The sequence below is a fragment of the Rhinoderma darwinii genome, chromosome 4 (genome assembly GCF_050947455.1).
Source record: "Rhinoderma darwinii isolate aRhiDar2 chromosome 4, aRhiDar2.hap1, whole genome shotgun sequence".
Classification (NCBI taxonomy): Eukaryota; Metazoa; Chordata; class Amphibia; order Anura; family Rhinodermatidae; genus Rhinoderma; species Rhinoderma darwinii.
The window spans coordinates 5,215,671-5,230,322 of NC_134690.1; the positions used below are offsets into that span (position 1 = coordinate 5,215,671).

At 44.1% G+C, this 14,652-nt stretch overlaps 70 non-coding genes across 70 annotated transcripts; all 70 read left to right on the forward strand.

Moving 5' to 3' along the window:
• The first annotated feature begins 56 nt into the window (after positions 1-56).
• TRNAV-UAC (transfer RNA valine (anticodon UAC)) lies at positions 57-129 on the forward strand. Its single transcript has one exon. It is a non-coding gene; the product is annotated as a tRNA-Val (tRNA).
• A 105-nt stretch (positions 130-234) lies between these two features.
• On the forward strand, positions 235-307 carry TRNAV-AAC (transfer RNA valine (anticodon AAC)). The gene has a single exon. It is a non-coding gene; the product is annotated as a tRNA-Val (tRNA).
• Positions 308-397: 90 nt separating this feature from the next.
• Positions 398-470, forward strand: TRNAV-AAC (transfer RNA valine (anticodon AAC)). Its single transcript has one exon. It is a non-coding gene; the product is annotated as a tRNA-Val (tRNA).
• Positions 471-731: 261 nt separating this feature from the next.
• Positions 732-804, forward strand: TRNAV-AAC (transfer RNA valine (anticodon AAC)). Its single transcript has one exon. It is a non-coding gene; the product is annotated as a tRNA-Val (tRNA).
• Positions 805-902: 98 nt separating this feature from the next.
• TRNAV-AAC (transfer RNA valine (anticodon AAC)) lies at positions 903-975 on the forward strand. The gene has a single exon. It is a non-coding gene; the product is annotated as a tRNA-Val (tRNA).
• A 98-nt stretch (positions 976-1,073) lies between these two features.
• On the forward strand, positions 1,074-1,146 carry TRNAV-AAC (transfer RNA valine (anticodon AAC)). The gene has a single exon. It is a non-coding gene; the product is annotated as a tRNA-Val (tRNA).
• A 90-nt stretch (positions 1,147-1,236) lies between these two features.
• On the forward strand, positions 1,237-1,309 carry TRNAV-AAC (transfer RNA valine (anticodon AAC)). Its single transcript has one exon. It is a non-coding gene; the product is annotated as a tRNA-Val (tRNA).
• Positions 1,310-1,570: 261 nt separating this feature from the next.
• Positions 1,571-1,643, forward strand: TRNAV-AAC (transfer RNA valine (anticodon AAC)). The gene has a single exon. It is a non-coding gene; the product is annotated as a tRNA-Val (tRNA).
• Positions 1,644-1,912: 269 nt separating this feature from the next.
• TRNAV-AAC (transfer RNA valine (anticodon AAC)) lies at positions 1,913-1,985 on the forward strand. Its single transcript has one exon. It is a non-coding gene; the product is annotated as a tRNA-Val (tRNA).
• A 90-nt stretch (positions 1,986-2,075) lies between these two features.
• Positions 2,076-2,148, forward strand: TRNAV-AAC (transfer RNA valine (anticodon AAC)). Its single transcript has one exon. It is a non-coding gene; the product is annotated as a tRNA-Val (tRNA).
• A 98-nt stretch (positions 2,149-2,246) lies between these two features.
• Positions 2,247-2,319, forward strand: TRNAV-UAC (transfer RNA valine (anticodon UAC)). The gene has a single exon. It is a non-coding gene; the product is annotated as a tRNA-Val (tRNA).
• Positions 2,320-2,417: 98 nt separating this feature from the next.
• Positions 2,418-2,490, forward strand: TRNAV-AAC (transfer RNA valine (anticodon AAC)). Its single transcript has one exon. It is a non-coding gene; the product is annotated as a tRNA-Val (tRNA).
• A 98-nt stretch (positions 2,491-2,588) lies between these two features.
• Positions 2,589-2,661, forward strand: TRNAV-AAC (transfer RNA valine (anticodon AAC)). Its single transcript has one exon. It is a non-coding gene; the product is annotated as a tRNA-Val (tRNA).
• Positions 2,662-2,914: 253 nt separating this feature from the next.
• Positions 2,915-2,987, forward strand: TRNAV-AAC (transfer RNA valine (anticodon AAC)). Its single transcript has one exon. It is a non-coding gene; the product is annotated as a tRNA-Val (tRNA).
• Positions 2,988-3,248: 261 nt separating this feature from the next.
• TRNAV-AAC (transfer RNA valine (anticodon AAC)) lies at positions 3,249-3,321 on the forward strand. The gene has a single exon. It is a non-coding gene; the product is annotated as a tRNA-Val (tRNA).
• A 269-nt stretch (positions 3,322-3,590) lies between these two features.
• On the forward strand, positions 3,591-3,663 carry TRNAV-AAC (transfer RNA valine (anticodon AAC)). Its single transcript has one exon. It is a non-coding gene; the product is annotated as a tRNA-Val (tRNA).
• A 90-nt stretch (positions 3,664-3,753) lies between these two features.
• TRNAV-AAC (transfer RNA valine (anticodon AAC)) lies at positions 3,754-3,826 on the forward strand. The gene has a single exon. It is a non-coding gene; the product is annotated as a tRNA-Val (tRNA).
• A 98-nt stretch (positions 3,827-3,924) lies between these two features.
• TRNAV-UAC (transfer RNA valine (anticodon UAC)) lies at positions 3,925-3,997 on the forward strand. Its single transcript has one exon. It is a non-coding gene; the product is annotated as a tRNA-Val (tRNA).
• A 98-nt stretch (positions 3,998-4,095) lies between these two features.
• Positions 4,096-4,168, forward strand: TRNAV-AAC (transfer RNA valine (anticodon AAC)). Its single transcript has one exon. It is a non-coding gene; the product is annotated as a tRNA-Val (tRNA).
• A 98-nt stretch (positions 4,169-4,266) lies between these two features.
• TRNAV-AAC (transfer RNA valine (anticodon AAC)) lies at positions 4,267-4,339 on the forward strand. Its single transcript has one exon. It is a non-coding gene; the product is annotated as a tRNA-Val (tRNA).
• Positions 4,340-4,592: 253 nt separating this feature from the next.
• Positions 4,593-4,665, forward strand: TRNAV-AAC (transfer RNA valine (anticodon AAC)). The gene has a single exon. It is a non-coding gene; the product is annotated as a tRNA-Val (tRNA).
• Positions 4,666-4,763: 98 nt separating this feature from the next.
• TRNAV-UAC (transfer RNA valine (anticodon UAC)) lies at positions 4,764-4,836 on the forward strand. The gene has a single exon. It is a non-coding gene; the product is annotated as a tRNA-Val (tRNA).
• A 98-nt stretch (positions 4,837-4,934) lies between these two features.
• TRNAV-UAC (transfer RNA valine (anticodon UAC)) lies at positions 4,935-5,007 on the forward strand. The gene has a single exon. It is a non-coding gene; the product is annotated as a tRNA-Val (tRNA).
• Positions 5,008-5,105: 98 nt separating this feature from the next.
• TRNAV-AAC (transfer RNA valine (anticodon AAC)) lies at positions 5,106-5,178 on the forward strand. The gene has a single exon. It is a non-coding gene; the product is annotated as a tRNA-Val (tRNA).
• A 90-nt stretch (positions 5,179-5,268) lies between these two features.
• TRNAV-AAC (transfer RNA valine (anticodon AAC)) lies at positions 5,269-5,341 on the forward strand. Its single transcript has one exon. It is a non-coding gene; the product is annotated as a tRNA-Val (tRNA).
• A 98-nt stretch (positions 5,342-5,439) lies between these two features.
• Positions 5,440-5,512, forward strand: TRNAV-UAC (transfer RNA valine (anticodon UAC)). The gene has a single exon. It is a non-coding gene; the product is annotated as a tRNA-Val (tRNA).
• A 98-nt stretch (positions 5,513-5,610) lies between these two features.
• On the forward strand, positions 5,611-5,683 carry TRNAV-AAC (transfer RNA valine (anticodon AAC)). Its single transcript has one exon. It is a non-coding gene; the product is annotated as a tRNA-Val (tRNA).
• Positions 5,684-5,781: 98 nt separating this feature from the next.
• On the forward strand, positions 5,782-5,854 carry TRNAV-AAC (transfer RNA valine (anticodon AAC)). The gene has a single exon. It is a non-coding gene; the product is annotated as a tRNA-Val (tRNA).
• Positions 5,855-5,944: 90 nt separating this feature from the next.
• TRNAV-AAC (transfer RNA valine (anticodon AAC)) lies at positions 5,945-6,017 on the forward strand. The gene has a single exon. It is a non-coding gene; the product is annotated as a tRNA-Val (tRNA).
• A 98-nt stretch (positions 6,018-6,115) lies between these two features.
• TRNAV-UAC (transfer RNA valine (anticodon UAC)) lies at positions 6,116-6,188 on the forward strand. Its single transcript has one exon. It is a non-coding gene; the product is annotated as a tRNA-Val (tRNA).
• A 105-nt stretch (positions 6,189-6,293) lies between these two features.
• TRNAV-AAC (transfer RNA valine (anticodon AAC)) lies at positions 6,294-6,366 on the forward strand. The gene has a single exon. It is a non-coding gene; the product is annotated as a tRNA-Val (tRNA).
• Positions 6,367-6,456: 90 nt separating this feature from the next.
• On the forward strand, positions 6,457-6,529 carry TRNAV-AAC (transfer RNA valine (anticodon AAC)). Its single transcript has one exon. It is a non-coding gene; the product is annotated as a tRNA-Val (tRNA).
• A 261-nt stretch (positions 6,530-6,790) lies between these two features.
• Positions 6,791-6,863, forward strand: TRNAV-AAC (transfer RNA valine (anticodon AAC)). The gene has a single exon. It is a non-coding gene; the product is annotated as a tRNA-Val (tRNA).
• A 269-nt stretch (positions 6,864-7,132) lies between these two features.
• Positions 7,133-7,205, forward strand: TRNAV-AAC (transfer RNA valine (anticodon AAC)). The gene has a single exon. It is a non-coding gene; the product is annotated as a tRNA-Val (tRNA).
• A 261-nt stretch (positions 7,206-7,466) lies between these two features.
• On the forward strand, positions 7,467-7,539 carry TRNAV-UAC (transfer RNA valine (anticodon UAC)). The gene has a single exon. It is a non-coding gene; the product is annotated as a tRNA-Val (tRNA).
• A 98-nt stretch (positions 7,540-7,637) lies between these two features.
• On the forward strand, positions 7,638-7,710 carry TRNAV-AAC (transfer RNA valine (anticodon AAC)). The gene has a single exon. It is a non-coding gene; the product is annotated as a tRNA-Val (tRNA).
• A 98-nt stretch (positions 7,711-7,808) lies between these two features.
• On the forward strand, positions 7,809-7,881 carry TRNAV-AAC (transfer RNA valine (anticodon AAC)). The gene has a single exon. It is a non-coding gene; the product is annotated as a tRNA-Val (tRNA).
• A 98-nt stretch (positions 7,882-7,979) lies between these two features.
• Positions 7,980-8,052, forward strand: TRNAV-AAC (transfer RNA valine (anticodon AAC)). Its single transcript has one exon. It is a non-coding gene; the product is annotated as a tRNA-Val (tRNA).
• A 90-nt stretch (positions 8,053-8,142) lies between these two features.
• Positions 8,143-8,215, forward strand: TRNAV-AAC (transfer RNA valine (anticodon AAC)). The gene has a single exon. It is a non-coding gene; the product is annotated as a tRNA-Val (tRNA).
• A 98-nt stretch (positions 8,216-8,313) lies between these two features.
• On the forward strand, positions 8,314-8,386 carry TRNAV-CAC (transfer RNA valine (anticodon CAC)). Its single transcript has one exon. It is a non-coding gene; the product is annotated as a tRNA-Val (tRNA).
• Positions 8,387-8,476: 90 nt separating this feature from the next.
• On the forward strand, positions 8,477-8,549 carry TRNAV-AAC (transfer RNA valine (anticodon AAC)). Its single transcript has one exon. It is a non-coding gene; the product is annotated as a tRNA-Val (tRNA).
• Positions 8,550-8,647: 98 nt separating this feature from the next.
• TRNAV-AAC (transfer RNA valine (anticodon AAC)) lies at positions 8,648-8,720 on the forward strand. Its single transcript has one exon. It is a non-coding gene; the product is annotated as a tRNA-Val (tRNA).
• A 98-nt stretch (positions 8,721-8,818) lies between these two features.
• TRNAV-CAC (transfer RNA valine (anticodon CAC)) lies at positions 8,819-8,891 on the forward strand. The gene has a single exon. It is a non-coding gene; the product is annotated as a tRNA-Val (tRNA).
• A 261-nt stretch (positions 8,892-9,152) lies between these two features.
• On the forward strand, positions 9,153-9,225 carry TRNAV-UAC (transfer RNA valine (anticodon UAC)). Its single transcript has one exon. It is a non-coding gene; the product is annotated as a tRNA-Val (tRNA).
• Positions 9,226-9,323: 98 nt separating this feature from the next.
• Positions 9,324-9,396, forward strand: TRNAV-UAC (transfer RNA valine (anticodon UAC)). The gene has a single exon. It is a non-coding gene; the product is annotated as a tRNA-Val (tRNA).
• A 261-nt stretch (positions 9,397-9,657) lies between these two features.
• On the forward strand, positions 9,658-9,730 carry TRNAV-AAC (transfer RNA valine (anticodon AAC)). The gene has a single exon. It is a non-coding gene; the product is annotated as a tRNA-Val (tRNA).
• Positions 9,731-9,828: 98 nt separating this feature from the next.
• TRNAV-CAC (transfer RNA valine (anticodon CAC)) lies at positions 9,829-9,901 on the forward strand. Its single transcript has one exon. It is a non-coding gene; the product is annotated as a tRNA-Val (tRNA).
• A 261-nt stretch (positions 9,902-10,162) lies between these two features.
• Positions 10,163-10,235, forward strand: TRNAV-UAC (transfer RNA valine (anticodon UAC)). Its single transcript has one exon. It is a non-coding gene; the product is annotated as a tRNA-Val (tRNA).
• Positions 10,236-10,333: 98 nt separating this feature from the next.
• TRNAV-UAC (transfer RNA valine (anticodon UAC)) lies at positions 10,334-10,406 on the forward strand. Its single transcript has one exon. It is a non-coding gene; the product is annotated as a tRNA-Val (tRNA).
• Positions 10,407-10,504: 98 nt separating this feature from the next.
• On the forward strand, positions 10,505-10,577 carry TRNAV-AAC (transfer RNA valine (anticodon AAC)). Its single transcript has one exon. It is a non-coding gene; the product is annotated as a tRNA-Val (tRNA).
• A 90-nt stretch (positions 10,578-10,667) lies between these two features.
• TRNAV-AAC (transfer RNA valine (anticodon AAC)) lies at positions 10,668-10,740 on the forward strand. Its single transcript has one exon. It is a non-coding gene; the product is annotated as a tRNA-Val (tRNA).
• A 98-nt stretch (positions 10,741-10,838) lies between these two features.
• Positions 10,839-10,911, forward strand: TRNAV-UAC (transfer RNA valine (anticodon UAC)). The gene has a single exon. It is a non-coding gene; the product is annotated as a tRNA-Val (tRNA).
• A 98-nt stretch (positions 10,912-11,009) lies between these two features.
• Positions 11,010-11,082, forward strand: TRNAV-AAC (transfer RNA valine (anticodon AAC)). Its single transcript has one exon. It is a non-coding gene; the product is annotated as a tRNA-Val (tRNA).
• A 98-nt stretch (positions 11,083-11,180) lies between these two features.
• On the forward strand, positions 11,181-11,253 carry TRNAV-AAC (transfer RNA valine (anticodon AAC)). The gene has a single exon. It is a non-coding gene; the product is annotated as a tRNA-Val (tRNA).
• A 90-nt stretch (positions 11,254-11,343) lies between these two features.
• Positions 11,344-11,416, forward strand: TRNAV-AAC (transfer RNA valine (anticodon AAC)). Its single transcript has one exon. It is a non-coding gene; the product is annotated as a tRNA-Val (tRNA).
• A 98-nt stretch (positions 11,417-11,514) lies between these two features.
• TRNAV-UAC (transfer RNA valine (anticodon UAC)) lies at positions 11,515-11,587 on the forward strand. The gene has a single exon. It is a non-coding gene; the product is annotated as a tRNA-Val (tRNA).
• Positions 11,588-11,692: 105 nt separating this feature from the next.
• On the forward strand, positions 11,693-11,765 carry TRNAV-AAC (transfer RNA valine (anticodon AAC)). Its single transcript has one exon. It is a non-coding gene; the product is annotated as a tRNA-Val (tRNA).
• A 90-nt stretch (positions 11,766-11,855) lies between these two features.
• TRNAV-AAC (transfer RNA valine (anticodon AAC)) lies at positions 11,856-11,928 on the forward strand. The gene has a single exon. It is a non-coding gene; the product is annotated as a tRNA-Val (tRNA).
• Positions 11,929-12,189: 261 nt separating this feature from the next.
• Positions 12,190-12,262, forward strand: TRNAV-AAC (transfer RNA valine (anticodon AAC)). The gene has a single exon. It is a non-coding gene; the product is annotated as a tRNA-Val (tRNA).
• A 269-nt stretch (positions 12,263-12,531) lies between these two features.
• On the forward strand, positions 12,532-12,604 carry TRNAV-AAC (transfer RNA valine (anticodon AAC)). The gene has a single exon. It is a non-coding gene; the product is annotated as a tRNA-Val (tRNA).
• Positions 12,605-12,694: 90 nt separating this feature from the next.
• Positions 12,695-12,767, forward strand: TRNAV-AAC (transfer RNA valine (anticodon AAC)). Its single transcript has one exon. It is a non-coding gene; the product is annotated as a tRNA-Val (tRNA).
• A 98-nt stretch (positions 12,768-12,865) lies between these two features.
• On the forward strand, positions 12,866-12,938 carry TRNAV-UAC (transfer RNA valine (anticodon UAC)). Its single transcript has one exon. It is a non-coding gene; the product is annotated as a tRNA-Val (tRNA).
• A 98-nt stretch (positions 12,939-13,036) lies between these two features.
• TRNAV-AAC (transfer RNA valine (anticodon AAC)) lies at positions 13,037-13,109 on the forward strand. Its single transcript has one exon. It is a non-coding gene; the product is annotated as a tRNA-Val (tRNA).
• A 98-nt stretch (positions 13,110-13,207) lies between these two features.
• TRNAV-AAC (transfer RNA valine (anticodon AAC)) lies at positions 13,208-13,280 on the forward strand. Its single transcript has one exon. It is a non-coding gene; the product is annotated as a tRNA-Val (tRNA).
• A 98-nt stretch (positions 13,281-13,378) lies between these two features.
• On the forward strand, positions 13,379-13,451 carry TRNAV-AAC (transfer RNA valine (anticodon AAC)). Its single transcript has one exon. It is a non-coding gene; the product is annotated as a tRNA-Val (tRNA).
• Positions 13,452-13,541: 90 nt separating this feature from the next.
• TRNAV-AAC (transfer RNA valine (anticodon AAC)) lies at positions 13,542-13,614 on the forward strand. The gene has a single exon. It is a non-coding gene; the product is annotated as a tRNA-Val (tRNA).
• Positions 13,615-13,712: 98 nt separating this feature from the next.
• Positions 13,713-13,785, forward strand: TRNAV-CAC (transfer RNA valine (anticodon CAC)). Its single transcript has one exon. It is a non-coding gene; the product is annotated as a tRNA-Val (tRNA).
• A 90-nt stretch (positions 13,786-13,875) lies between these two features.
• Positions 13,876-13,948, forward strand: TRNAV-AAC (transfer RNA valine (anticodon AAC)). Its single transcript has one exon. It is a non-coding gene; the product is annotated as a tRNA-Val (tRNA).
• Positions 13,949-14,046: 98 nt separating this feature from the next.
• On the forward strand, positions 14,047-14,119 carry TRNAV-AAC (transfer RNA valine (anticodon AAC)). Its single transcript has one exon. It is a non-coding gene; the product is annotated as a tRNA-Val (tRNA).
• A 98-nt stretch (positions 14,120-14,217) lies between these two features.
• Positions 14,218-14,290, forward strand: TRNAV-CAC (transfer RNA valine (anticodon CAC)). Its single transcript has one exon. It is a non-coding gene; the product is annotated as a tRNA-Val (tRNA).
• Positions 14,291-14,652: the final 362 nt, after the last annotated feature.

Sequence of the window (14,652 nt, forward strand, 5' to 3'; positions counted from 1 at the left end):
TCAATTCGTTTCTGCATGGCTTGCGGGTTGTGGGTTGCGGAACAATCAATATCCAAGTTTCTGTAGTGTAGTGGTTATCACGTTCGCCTTACACGCGAAAGGTCCCCTGTTCGAGACAGGGCAGAAACATGGAATTTTTTTTGTTGGCACTAATTGGCTGGATTCTTTTTCTCAATTCGTTTCTGCATGGCTTGCGGGTTGTGGGTTGCGGGTTGCGGAACAATCAATATCCAAGTTTCTGTAGTGTAGTGGTTATCACGTTCGCCTAACACGCGAAAGGTCCCCTGTTCGAGACAGGGCAGAAACATGGAACTATGTCTTCCTTTTAACACAAAGAAAGCCTTTCAATTTGTCAAACTTTGGTTTCTGCAATGGTGGGTTTTTGTATCAAGGGGAAGTTTCTGTAGTGTAGTGGTTATCACGTTCGCCTAACACGCGAAAGGTCCCCTGTTCGAGACAGGGCAGAAACATGCAATTTTTTTTGTTGGCACTAATTGGCTGGATTCTTTTTCTCAATTCGTTTCTGCATGGCTTGCGGGTTGTGGGTTGCGGAACAATCAATATCCAAGTTTCTGTAGTGTAGTGGTTATCAGGTTCGCCTCACACGCGAAAGGTCCCCTGTTCGAAACTGGGCAGAAACAAGGAACTATGTGTTCCTTTTAACACAAAGAAAGCCTTTAAATTTGTCAAACTTTGGTTTCTGCAATGGTGGGTTTTTGTATCAAGGGGAAGTTTCTGTAGTGTAGTGGTTATCACGTTCGCCTAACACGCGAAAGGTCCCCTGTTCGAGACAGGGCAGAAACATGGAATTTTTTTTGTTGGCACTAATTGGCTGGATTCTTTTTCTCAATTCGTTTCTGCATGGCTTGCGGGTTGTGGGTTGCGGAACAATCAATATCCAAGTTTCTGTAGTGTAGTGGTTATCACGTTCGCCTAACACGCGAAAGGTCCCCTGTTCGAGACAGGGCAGAAACATGGAATTTTTTATGTTGCCACTAATTGGCTGGATTCTTTTTCTCAATTCGTTTCTGCATGGCTTGCGGGTTGTGGGTTGCGGAACAATCAATATCCAAGTTTCTGTAGTGTAGTGGTTATCACGTTCGCCTAACACGCGAAAGGTCCCCTGTTCGAGACAGGGCAGAAACATGGAACTATGTCTTCCTTTTAACACAAAGAAAGCCTTTCAATTTGTCAAACTTTGGTTTCTGCAATGGTGGGTTTTTGTATCAAGGGGAAGTTTCTGTAGTGTAGTGGTTATCACGTTCGCCTAACACGCGAAAGGTCCCCTGTTCGAGACAGGGCAGAAACATGCAATTTTTTTTGTTGGCACTAATTGGCTGGATTCTTTTTCTCAATTCGTTTCTGCATGGCTTGCGGGTTGTGGGTTGCGGAACAATCAATATCCAAGTTTCTGTAGTGTAGTGGTTATCAGGTTCGCCTCACACGCGAAAGGTCCCCTGTTCGAAACTGGGCAGAAACAAGGAACTATGTGTTCCTTTTAACACAAAGAAAGCCTTTAAATTTGTCAAACTTTGGTTTCTGCAATGGTGGGTTTTTGTATCAAGGGGAAGTTTCTGTAGTGTAGTGGTTATCACGTTCGCCTAACACGCGAAAGGTCCCCTGTTCGAGACAGGGCAGAAACATGGAATTTTTTTTGTTGGCACTAATTGGCTGGATTATTTTTCTCAATTCGTTTCTGCATGGCTTGCGGGTTGTGGGTTGCGGAACAATCAATATCCAAGTTTCTGTAGTGTAGTGGTTATCACGTTCGCCTAACACGCGAAAGGTCCCCGGTTCGAGACAGGGCAGAAACATGGAATTTTTTATGTTGCCACTAATTGGCTGGATTCTTTTTCTCAATTCGTTTCTGCATGGCTTGCGGGTTGTGGGTTGCGGAACAATCAATATCCAAGTTTCTGTAGTGTAGTGGTTATCACGTTCGCCTAACACGCGAAAGGTCCCCTGTTCGAGACAGGGCAGAAACATGGAACTATGTCTTCCTTTTAACACAAAGAAAGCCTTTCAATTTGTCAAACTTTGGTTTCTGCAATGGTGGGTTTTTGTATCAAGGGGAAGTTTCTGTAGTGTAGTGGTTATCACGTTCGCCTAACACGCGAAAGGTCCCCTGTTCGAGACAGGGCAGAAACATGCAATTTTTTTTGTTGGCACTAATTGGCTGGATTCTTTTTCTCAATTCGTTTCTGCATGGCTTGCGGGTTGTGGGTTGCGGAACAATCAATATCCAAGTTTCTGTAGTGTAGTGGTTATCACGTTCGCCTTACACGCGAAAGGTCCCCTGTTCGAGACAGGGCAGAAACATGGAATTTTTTTTGTTGGCACTAATTGGCTGGATTCTTTTTCTCAATTCGTTTCTGCATGGCTTGCGGGTTGTGGGTTGCGGAACAATCAATATCCAAGTTTCTGTAGTGTAGTGGTTATCACGTTCGCCTAACACGCGAAAGGTCCCCTGTTCGAGACAGGGCAGAAACATGGAATTTTTTATGTTGCCACTAATTGGCTGGATTCTTTTTCTCAATTCGTTTCTGCATGGCTTGCGGGTTGTGGGTTGCGGAACAATCAATATCCAAGTTTCTGTAGTGTAGTGGTTATCACGTTCGCCTAACACGCGAAAGGTCCCCTGTTCGAGACAGGGCAGAAACATGGAACTATGTCTTCCTTTTAACACAAAGAAAGCCTTTCAATTTGTCAAACTTTGGTTTCTGCAATGGTGGGTTTTTGTATCAAGGGGAAGTTTCTGTAGTGTAGTGGTTATCACGTTCGCCTAACACGCGAAAGGTCCCCTGTTCGAAACTGGGCAGAAACAAGGAACTATGTGTTCCTTTTAACACAAAGAAAGCCTTTAAATTTGTCAAACTTTGGTTTCTGCAATGGTGGGTTTTTGTATCAAGGGGAAGTTTCTGTAGTGTAGTGGTTATCACGTTCGCCTAACACGCGAAAGGTCCCCTGTTCGAGACAGGGCAGAAACATGCAATTTTTTTTGTTGGCACTAATTGGCTGGATTCTTTTTCTCAATTCGTTTCTGCATGGCTTGCGGGTTGTGGGTTGCGGAACAATCAATATCCAAGTTTCTGTAGTGTAGTGGTTATCAGGTTCGCCTCACACGCGAAAGGTCCCCTGTTCGAAACTGGGCAGAAACAAGGAACTATGTGTTCCTTTTAACACAAAGAAAGCCTTTAAATTTGTCAAACTTTGGTTTCTGCAATGGTGGGTTTTTGTATCAAGGGGAAGTTTCTGTAGTGTAGTGGTTATCACGTTCGCCTAACACGCGAAAGGTCCCCTGTTCGAGACAGGGCAGAAACATGGAATTTTTTTTGTTGGCACTAATTGGCTGGATTATTTTTCTCAATTCGTTTCTGCATGGCTTGCGGGTTGTGGGTTGCGGAACAATCAATATCCAAGTTTCTGTAGTGTAGTGGTTATCACGTTCGCCTAACACGCGAAAGGTCCCCGGTTCGAGACAGGGCAGAAACATGGAATTTTTTATGTTGCCACTAATTGGCTGGATTCTTTTTCTCAATTCGTTTCTGCATGGCTTGCGGGTTGTGGGTTGCGGAACAATCAATATCCAAGTTTCTGTAGTGTAGTGGTTATCACGTTCGCCTAACACGCGAAAGGTCCCCTGTTCGAGACAGGGCAGAAACATGGAACTATGTCTTCCTTTTAACACAAAGAAAGCCTTTCAATTTGTCAAACTTTGGTTTCTGCAATGGTGGGTTTTTGTATCAAGGGGAAGTTTCTGTAGTGTAGTGGTTATCACGTTCGCCTAACACGCGAAAGGTCCCCTGTTCGAGACAGGGCAGAAACATGCAATTTTTTTTGTTGGCACTAATTGGCTGGATTCTTTTTCTCAATTCGTTTCTGCATGGCTTGCGGGTTGTGGGTTGCGGAACAATCAATATCCAAGTTTCTGTAGTGTAGTGGTTATCACGTTCGCCTTACACGCGAAAGGTCCCCTGTTCGAGACAGGGCAGAAACATGGAATTTTTTTTGTTGGCACTAATTGGCTGGATTCTTTTTCTCAATTCGTTTCTGCATGGCTTGCGGGTTGTGGGTTGCGGAACAATCAATATCCAAGTTTCTGTAGTGTAGTGGTTATCACGTTCGCCTAACACGCGAAAGGTCCCCTGTTCGAGACAGGGCAGAAACATGGAATTTTTTATGTTGCCACTAATTGGCTGGATTCTTTTTCTCAATTCGTTTCTGCATGGCTTGCGGGTTGTGGGTTGCGGAACAATCAATATCCAAGTTTCTGTAGTGTAGTGGTTATCACGTTCGCCTAACACGCGAAAGGTCCCCTGTTCGAGACAGGGCAGAAACATGGAACTATGTCTTCCTTTTAACACAAAGAAAGCCTTTCAATTTGTCAAACTTTGGTTTCTGCAATGGTGGGTTTTTGTATCAAGGGGAAGTTTCTGTAGTGTAGTGGTTATCACGTTCGCCTAACACGCGAAAGGTCCCCTGTTCGAAACTGGGCAGAAACAAGGAACTATGTGTTCCTTTTAACACAAAGAAAGCCTTTAAATTTGTCAAACTTTGGTTTCTGCAATGGTGGGTTTTTGTATCAAGGGGAAGTTTCTGTAGTGTAGTGGTTATCACGTTCGCCTAACACGCGAAAGGTCCCCTGTTCGAGACAGGGCAGAAACATGGAATTTTTTTTGTTGGCACTAATTGGCTGGATTATTTTTCTCAATTCGTTTCTGCATGGCTTGCGGGTTTTGGGTTGCGGAACAATCAATATCCAAGTTTCTGTAGTGTAGTGGTTATCACGTTCGCCTTACACGCGAAAGGTCCCCTGTTCGAGACAGGGCAGAAACATGGAATTTTTTTTGTTGGCACTAATTGGCTGGATTATTTTTCTCAATTCGTTTCTGCATGGCTTGCGGGTTTTGGGTTGCGGAACAATCAATATCCAAGTTTCTGTAGTGTAGTGGTTATCACGTTCGCCTTACACGCGAAAGGTCCCCTGTTCGAGACAGGGCAGAAACATGGAATTTTTTTTGTTGGCACTAATTGGCTGGATTCTTTTTCTCAATTCGTTTCTGCATGGCTTGCGGGTTGTGGGTTGCGGAACAATCAATATCCAAGTTTCTGTAGTGTAGTGGTTATCACGTTCGCCTAACACGCGAAAGGTCCCCTGTTCGAGACAGGGCAGAAACATGGAACTATGTCTTCCTTTTAACACAAAGAAAGCCTTTCAATTTGTCAAACTTTGGTTTCTGCAATGGTGGGTTTTTGTATCAAGGGGAAGTTTCTGTAGTGTAGTGGTTATCACGTTCGCCTAACACGCGAAAGGTCCCCTGTTCGAGACAGGGCAGAAACATGGAATTTTTTTTGTTGGCACTAATTGGCTGGATTATTTTTCTCAATTCGTTTCTGCATGGCTTGCGGGTTGTGGGTTGCGGAACAATCAATATCCAAGTTTCTGTAGTGTAGTGGTTATCACGTTCGCCTTACACGCGAAAGGTCCCCTGTTCGAGACAGGGCAGAAACATGGAATTTTTTTTGTTGGCACTAATTGGCTGGATTCTTTTTCTCAATTCGTTTCTGCATGGCTTGCGGGTTGTGGGTTGCGGAACAATCAATATCCAAGTTTCTGTAGTGTAGTGGTTATCACGTTCGCCTAACACGCGAAAGGTCCCCTGTTCGAGACAGGGCAGAAACATGGAATTTTTTATGTTGCCACTAATTGGCTGGATTCTTTTTCTCAATTCGTTTCTGCATGGCTTGCGGGTTGTGGGTTGCGGAACAATCAATATCCAAGTTTCTGTAGTGTAGTGGTTATCACGTTCGCCTAACACGCGAAAGGTCCCCTGTTCGAGACAGGGCAGAAACATGGAACTATGTCTTCCTTTTAACACAAAGAAAGCCTTTCAATTTGTCAAACTTTGGTTTCTGCAATGGTGGGTTTTTGTATCAAGGGGAAGTTTCTGTAGTGTAGTGGTTATCACGTTCGCCTAACACGCGAAAGGTCCCCTGTTCGAGACAGGGCAGAAACATGCAATTTTTTTTGTTGGCACTAATTGGCTGGATTCTTTTTCTCAATTCGTTTCTGCATGGCTTGCGGGTTGTGGGTTGCGGAACAATCAATATCCAAGTTTCTGTAGTGTAGTGGTTATCACGTTCGCCTTACACGCGAAAGGTCCCCTGTTCGAGACAGGGCAGAAACATGGAATTTTTTTTGTTGGCACTAATTGGCTGGATTCTTTTTCTCAATTCGTTTCTGCATGGCTTGCGGGTTGTGGGTTGCGGGTTGCGGAACAATCAATATCCAAGTTTCTGTAGTGTAGTGGTTATCACGTTCGCCTAACACGCGAAAGGTCCCCTGTTCGAGACAGGGCAGAAACATGGAACTATGTCTTCCTTTTAACACAAAGAAAGCCTTTCAATTTGTCAAACTTTGGTTTCTGCAATGGTGGGTTTTTGTATCAAGGGGAAGTTTCTGTAGTGTAGTGGTTATCACGTTCGCCTAACACGCGAAAGGTCCCCTGTTCGAGACAGGGCAGAAACATGCAATTTTTTTTGTTGGCACTAATTGGCTGGATTCTTTTTCTCAATTCGTTTCTGCATGGCTTGCGGGTTGTGGGTTGCGGAACAATCAATATCCAAGTTTCTGTAGTGTAGTGGTTATCAGGTTCGCCTCACACGCGAAAGGTCCCCTGTTCGAAACTGGGCAGAAACAAGGAACTATGTGTTCCTTTTAACACAAAGAAAGCCTTTAAATTTGTCAAACTTTGGTTTCTGCAATGGTGGGTTTTTGTATCAAGGGGAAGTTTCTGTAGTGTAGTGGTTATCACGTTCGCCTAACACGCGAAAGGTCCCCTGTTCGAGACAGGGCAGAAACATGGAATTTTTTTTGTTGGCACTAATTGGCTGGATTATTTTTCTCAATTCGTTTCTGCATGGCTTGCGGGTTGTGGGTTGCGGAACAATCAATATCCAAGTTTCTGTAGTGTAGTGGTTATCACGTTCGCCTAACACGCGAAAGGTCCCCGGTTCGAGACAGGGCAGAAACATGGAATTTTTTATGTTGCCACTAATTGGCTGGATTCTTTTTCTCAATTCGTTTCTGCATGGCTTGCGGGTTGTGGGTTGCGGAACAATCAATATCCAAGTTTCTGTAGTGTAGTGGTTATCACGTTCGCCTAACACGCGAAAGGTCCCCTGTTCGAGACAGGGCAGAAACATGGAACTATGTCTTCCTTTTAACACAAAGAAAGCCTTTCAATTTGTCAAACTTTGGTTTCTGCAATGGTGGGTTTTTGTATCAAGGGGAAGTTTCTGTAGTGTAGTGGTTATCACGTTCGCCTAACACGCGAAAGGTCCCCTGTTCGAGACAGAGCAGAAACATGCAATTTTTTTTGTTGGCACTAATTGGCTGGATTCTTTTTCTCAATTCGTTTCTGCATGGCTTGCGGGTTGTGGGTTGCGGAACAATCAATATCCAAGTTTCTGTAGTGTAGTGGTTATCACGTTCGCCTTACACGCGAAAGGTCCCCTGTTCGAGACAGGGCAGAAACATGGAATTTTTTTTGTTGGCACTAATTGGCTGGATTCTTTTTCTCAATTCGTTTCTGCATGGCTTGCGGGTTGTGGGTTGCGGAACAATCAATATCCAAGTTTCTGTAGTGTAGTGGTTATCACGTTCGCCTAACACGCGAAAGGTCCCCTGTTCGAGACAGGGCAGAAACATGGAATTTTTTATGTTGCCACTAATTGGCTGGATTCTTTTTCTCAATTCGTTTCTGCATGGCTTGCGGGTTGTGGGTTGCGGAACAATCAATATCCAAGTTTCTGTAGTGTAGTGGTTATCACGTTCGCCTAACACGCGAAAGGTCCCCTGTTCGAGACAGGGCAGAAACATGGAATTTTTTTTGTTGGCACTAATTGGCTGGATTCTTTTTCTCAATTCGTTTCTGCATGGCTTGCGGGTTGTGGGTTGCGGAACAATCAATATCCAAGTTTCTGTAGTGTAGTGGTTATCACGTTCGCCTAACACGCGAAAGGTCCCCTGTTCGAGACAGGGCAGAAACATGGAACTATGTCTTCCTTTTAACACAAAGAAAGCCTTTCAATTTGTCAAACTTTGGTTTCTGCAATGGTGGGTTTTTGTATCAAGGGGAAGTTTCTGTAGTGTAGTGGTTATCACGTTCGCCTAACACGCGAAAGGTCCCCTGTTCGAGACAGGGCAGAAACATGCAATTTTTTTTGTTGGCACTAATTGGCTGGATTCTTTTTCTCAATTCGTTTCTGCATGGCTTGCGGGTTGTGGGTTGCGGAACAATCAATATCCAAGTTTCTGTAGTGTAGTGGTTATCACGTTCGCCTCACACGCGAAAGGTCCCCTGTTCGAAACTGGGCAGAAACAAGGAACTATGTGTTCCTTTTAACACAAAGAAAGCCTTTAAATTTGTCAAACTTTGGTTTCTGCAATGGTGGGTTTTTGTATCAAGGGGAAGTTTCTGTAGTGTAGTGGTTATCACGTTCGCCTAACACGCGAAAGGTCCCCTGTTCGAGACAGGGCAGAAACATGGAATTTTTTATGTTGCCACTAATTGGCTGGATTCTTTTTCTCAATTCGTTTCTGCATGGCTTGCGGGTTGTGGGTTGCGGAACAATCAATATCCAAGTTTCTGTAGTGTAGTGGTTATCACGTTCGCCTAACACGCGAAAGGTCCCCTGTTCGAGACAGGGCAGAAACATGGAATTTTTTATGTTGCCACTAATTGGCTGGATTCTTTTTCTCAATTCGTTTCTGCATGGCTTGCGGGTTGTGGGTTGCGGAACAATCAATATCCAAGTTTCTGTAGTGTAGTGGTTATCACGTTCGCCTCACACGCGAAAGGTCCCCTGTTCGAAACTGGGCAGAAACAAGGAACTATGTGTTCCTTTTAACACAAAGAAAGCCTTTAAATTTGTCAAACTTTGGTTTCTGCAATGGTGGGTTTTTGTATCAAGGGGAAGTTTCTGTAGTGTAGTGGTTATCACTTTCGCCTAACACGCGAAAGGTCCCCTGTTCGAGACAGGGCAGAAACATGCAATTTTTTTTGTTGGCACTAATTGGCTGGATTATTTTTCTCAATTCGTTTCTGCATGGCTTGCGGGTTTTGGGTTGCGGAACAATCAATATCCAAGTTTCTGTAGTGTAGTGGTTATCACGTTCGCCTTACACGCGAAAGGTCCCCTGTTCGAGACAGGGCAGAAACATGGAATTTTTTTTGTTGGCACTAATTGGCTGGATTATTTTTCTCAATTCGTTTCTGCATGGCTTGCGGGTTTTGGGTTGCGGAACAATCAATATCCAAGTTTCTGTAGTGTAGTGGTTATCACGTTCGCCTTACACGCGAAAGGTCCCCTGTTCGAGACAGGGCAGAAACATGGAATTTTTTTTGTTGGCACTAATTGGCTGGATTCTTTTTCTCAATTCGTTTCTGCATGGCTTGCGGGTTGTGGGTTGCGGAACAATCAATATCCAAGTTTCTGTAGTGTAGTGGTTATCACGTTTGCCTAACACGCGAAAGGTCCCCTGTTCGAGACAGGGCAGAAACATGGAACTATGTCTTCCTTTTAACACAAAGAAAGCCTTTCAATTTGTCAAACTTTGGTTTCTGCAATGGTGGGTTTTTGTATCAAGGGGAAGTTTCTGTAGTGTAGTGGTTATCACGTTCGCCTAACACGCGAAAGGTCCCCTGTTCGAGACAGGGCAGAAACATGGAATTTTTTATGTTGCCACTAATTGGCTGGATTCTTTTTCTCAATTCGTTTCTGCATGGCTTGCGGGTTGTGGGTTGCGGAACAATCAATATCCAAGTTTCTGTAGTGTAGTGGTTATCACGTTCGCCTCACACGCGAAAGGTCCCCTGTTCGAAACTGGGCAGAAACAAGGAACTATGTGTTCCTTTTAACACAAAGAAAGCCTTTAAATTTGTCAAACTTTGGTTTCTGCAATGGTGGGTTTTTGTATCAAGGGGAAGTTTCTGTAGTGTAGTGGTTATCACTTTCGCCTAACACGCGAAAGGTCCCCTGTTCGAGACAGGGCAGAAACATGCAATTTTTTTTGTTGGCACTAATTGGCTGGATTATTTTTCTCAATTCGTTTCTGCATGGCTTGCGGGTTTTGGGTTGCGGAACAATCAATATCCAAGTTTCTGTAGTGTAGTGGTTATCACGTTCGCCTTACACGCGAAAGGTCCCCTGTTCGAGACAGGGCAGAAACATGGAATTTTTTTTGTTGGCACTAATTGGCTGGATTATTTTTCTCAATTCGTTTCTGCATGGCTTGCGGGTTTTGGGTTGCGGAACAATCAATATCCAAGTTTCTGTAGTGTAGTGGTTATCACGTTCGCCTTACACGCGAAAGGTCCCCTGTTCGAGACAGGGCAGAAACATGGAATTTTTTTTGTTGGCACTAATTGGCTGGATTCTTTTTCTCAATTCGTTTCTGCATGGCTTGCGGGTTGTGGGTTGCGGAACAATCAATATCCAAGTTTCTGTAGTGTAGTGGTTATCACGTTCGCCTAACACGCGAAAGGTCCCCTGTTCGAGACAGGGCAGAAACATGGAACTATGTCTTCCTTTTAACACAAAGAAAGCCTTTCAATTTGTCAAACTTTGGTTTCTGCAATGGTGGGTTTTTGTATCAAGGGGAAGTTTCTGTAGTGTAGTGGTTATCACGTTCGCCTAACACGCGAAAGGTCCCCTGTTCGAGACAGGGCAGAAACATGGAATTTTTTTTGTTGGCACTAATTGGCTGGATTATTTTTCTCAATTCGTTTCTGCATGGCTTGCGGGTTGTGGGTTGCGGAACAATCAATATCCAAGTTTCTGTAGTGTAGTGGTTATCACGTTCGCCTTACACGCGAAAGGTCCCCTGTTCGAGACAGGGCAGAAACATGGAATTTTTTTTGTTGGCACTAATTGGCTGGATTCTTTTTCTCAATTCGTTTCTGCATGGCTTGCGGGTTGTGGGTTGCGGAACAATCAATATCCAAGTTTCTGTAGTGTAGTGGTTATCACGTTCGCCTAACACGCGAAAGGTCCCCTGTTCGAGACAGGGCAGAAACATGGAATTTTTTATGTTGCCACTAATTGGCTGGATTCTTTTTCTCAATTCGTTTCTGCATGGCTTGCGGGTTGTGGGTTGCGGAACAATCAATATCCAAGTTTCTGTAGTGTAGTGGTTATCACGTTCGCCTAACACGCGAAAGGTCCCCTGTTCGAGACAGGGCAGAAACATGGAACTATGTCTTTATTTTAACACAAAGAAAGCCTTTCAATTTGTCAAACTTTGGTTTCTGCAATGGTGGGTTTTTGTATCAAGGGGAAGTTTCTGTAGTGTAGTGGTTATCACGTTCGCCTAACACGCGAAAGGTCCCCTGTTCGAGACAGGGCAGAAACATGCAATTTTTTTTGTTGGCACTAATTGGCTGGATTCTTTTTCTCAATTCGTTTCTGCATGGCTTGCGGGTTGTGGGTTGCGGAACAATCAATATCCAAGTTTCTGTAGTGTAGTGGTTATCACGTTCGCCTTACACGCGAAAGGTCCCCTGTTCGAGACAGGGCAGAAACATGGAATTTTTTTTGTTGGCACTAATTGGCTGGATTCTTTTTCTCAATTCGTTTCTGCATGGCTTGCGGGTTGTGGGTTGCGGGTTGCGGAACAATCAATATCCAAGTTTCTGTAGTGTAGTGGTTATCACGTTCGCCTAACACGCGAAAGGTCCCCTGTTCGAGACAGGGCAGAAACATGGAACTATGTCTTCCTTTTAACACAAAGAAAGCCTTTCAATTTGTCAAACTTTGGTTTCTGCAATGGTGGGTTTTTGTATCAAGGGGAAGTTTCTGTAGTGTAGTGGTTATCACGTTCGCCTAACACGCGAAAGGTCCCCTGTTCGAGACAGGGCAGAAACATGCAATTTTTTTTGTTGGCACTAATTGGCTGGATTCTTTTTCTCAATTCGTTTCTGCATGGCTTGCGGGTTGTGGGTTGCGGAACAATCAATATCCAAGTTTCTGTAGTGTAGTGGTTATCAGGTTCGCCTCACACGCGAAAGGTCCCCTGTTCGAAACTGGGCAGAAACAAGGAACTATGTGTTCCTTTTAACACAAAGAAAGCCTTTAAATTTGTCAAACTTTGGTTTCTGCAATGGTGGGTTTTTGTATCAAGGGGAAGTTTCTGTAGTGTAGTGGTTATCACGTTCGCCTAACACGCGAAAGGTCCCCTGTTCGAGACAGGGCAGAAACATGGAATTTTTTTTGTTGGCACTAATTGGCTGGATTATTTTTCTCAATTCGTTTCTGCATGGCTTGCGGGTTGTGGGTTGCGGAACAATCAATATCCAAGTTTCTGTAGTGTAGTGGTTATCACGTTCGCCTAACACGCGAAAGGTCCCCGGTTCGAGACAGGGCAGAAACATGGAATTTTTTATGTTGCCACTAATTGGCTGGATTCTTTTTCTCAATTCGTTTCTGCATGGCTTGCGGGTTGTGGGTTGCGGAACAATCAATATCCAAGTTTCTGTAGTGTAGTGGTTATCACGTTCGCCTAACACGCGAAAGGTCCCCTGTTCGAGACAGGGCAGAAACATGGAACTATGTCTTCCTTTTAACACAAAGAAAGCCTTTCAATTTGTCAAACTTTGGTTTCTGCAATGGTGGGTTTTTGTATCAAGGGGAAGTTTCTGTAGTGTAGTGGTTATCACGTTCGCCTAACACGCGAAAGGTCCCCTGTTCGAGACAGGGCAGAAACATGCAATTTTTTTTGTTGGCACTAATTGGCTGGATTCTTTTTCTCAATTCGTTTCTGCATGGCTTGCGGGTTGTGGGTTGCGGAACAATCAATATCCAAGTTTCTGTAGTGTAGTGGTTATCACGTTCGCCTTACACGCGAAAGGTCCCCTGTTCGAGACAGGGCAGAAACATGGAATTTTTTTTGTTGGCACTAATTGGCTGGATTCTTTTTCTCAATTCGTTTCTGCATGGCTTGCGGGTTGTGGGTTGCGGAACAATCAATATCCAAGTTTCTGTAGTGTAGTGGTTATCACGTTCGCCTAACACGCGAAAGGTCCCCTGTTCGAGACAGGGCAGAAACATGGAATTTTTTATGTTGCCACTAATTGGCTGGATTCTTTTTCTCAATTCGTTTCTGCATGGCTTGCGGGTTGTGGGTTGCGGAACAATCAATATCCAAGTTTCTGTAGTGTAGTGGTTATCACGTTCGCCTAACACGCGAAAGGTCCCCTGTTCGAGACAGGGCAGAAACATGGAATTTTTTTTGTTGGCACTAATTGGCTGGATTCTTTTTCTCAATTCGTTTCTGCATGGCTTGCGGGTTGTGGGTTGCGGAACAATCAATATCCAAGTTTCTGTAGTGTAGTGGTTATCACGTTCGCCTAACACGCGAAAGGTCCCCTGTTCGAGACAGGGCAGAAACATGGAACTATGTCTTCCTTTTAACACAAAGAAAGCCTTTCAATTTGTCAAACTTTGGTTTCTGCAATGGTGGGTTTTTGTATCAAGGGGAAGTTTCTGTAGTGTAGTGGTTATCACGTTCGCCTAACACGCGAAAGGTCCCCTGTTCGAGACAGGGCAGAAACATGCAATTTTTTTTGTTGGCACTAATTGGCTGGATTCTTTTTCTCAATTCGTTTCTGCATGGCTTGCGGGTTGTGGGTTGCGGAACAATCAATATCCAAGTTTCTGTAGTGTAGTGGTTATCACGTTCGCCTCACACGCGAAAGGTCCCCTGTTCGAAACTGGGCAGAAACAAGGAACTATGTGTTCCTTTTAACACAAAGAAAGCCTTTAAATTTGTCAAACTTTGGTTTCTGCAATGGTGGGTTTTTGTATCAAGGGGAAGTTTCTGTAGTGTAGTGGTTATCACGTTCGCCTAACACGCGAAAGGTCCCCTGTTCGAGACAGGGCAGAAACATGGAATTTTTTATGTTGCCACTAATTGGCTGGATTCTTTTTCTCAATTCGTTTCTGCATGGCTTGCGGGTTGTGGGTTGCGGAACAATCAATATCCAAGTTTCTGTAGTGTAGTGGTTATCACGTTCGCCTAACACGCGAAAGGTCCCCTGTTCGAGACAGGGCAGAAACATGGAATTTTTTATGTTGCCACTAATTGGCTGGATTCTTTTTCTCAATTCGTTTCTGCATGGCTTGCGGGTTGTGGGTTGCGGAACAATCAATATCCAAGTTTCTGTAGTGTAGTGGTTATCACGTTCGCCTCACACGCGAAAGGTCCCCTGTTCGAAACTGGGCAGAAACAAGGAACTATGTGTTCCTTTTAACACAAAGAAAGCCTTTAAATTTGTCAAACTTTGGTTTCTGCAATGGTGGGTTTTTGTATCAAGGGGAAGTTTCTGTAGTGTAGTGGTTATCACTTTCGCCTAACACGCGAAAGGTCCCCTGTTCGAGACAGGGCAGAAACATGGAATTTTTTTTGTTGCCACTAATTGGCTGGATTATTTTTCTCAATTCGTTTCTGCATGGCTTGCGGGTTGTGGGTTGCTGAACAATCAATATCCAAGTTTCTGTAGTGTAGTGTTTATCACGTTCGCCTTACACGCGAAATGTCCCCTGTTCGAGACAGGGCAGAAACATGGAATTTTTTATGTTGCCACTAATTGG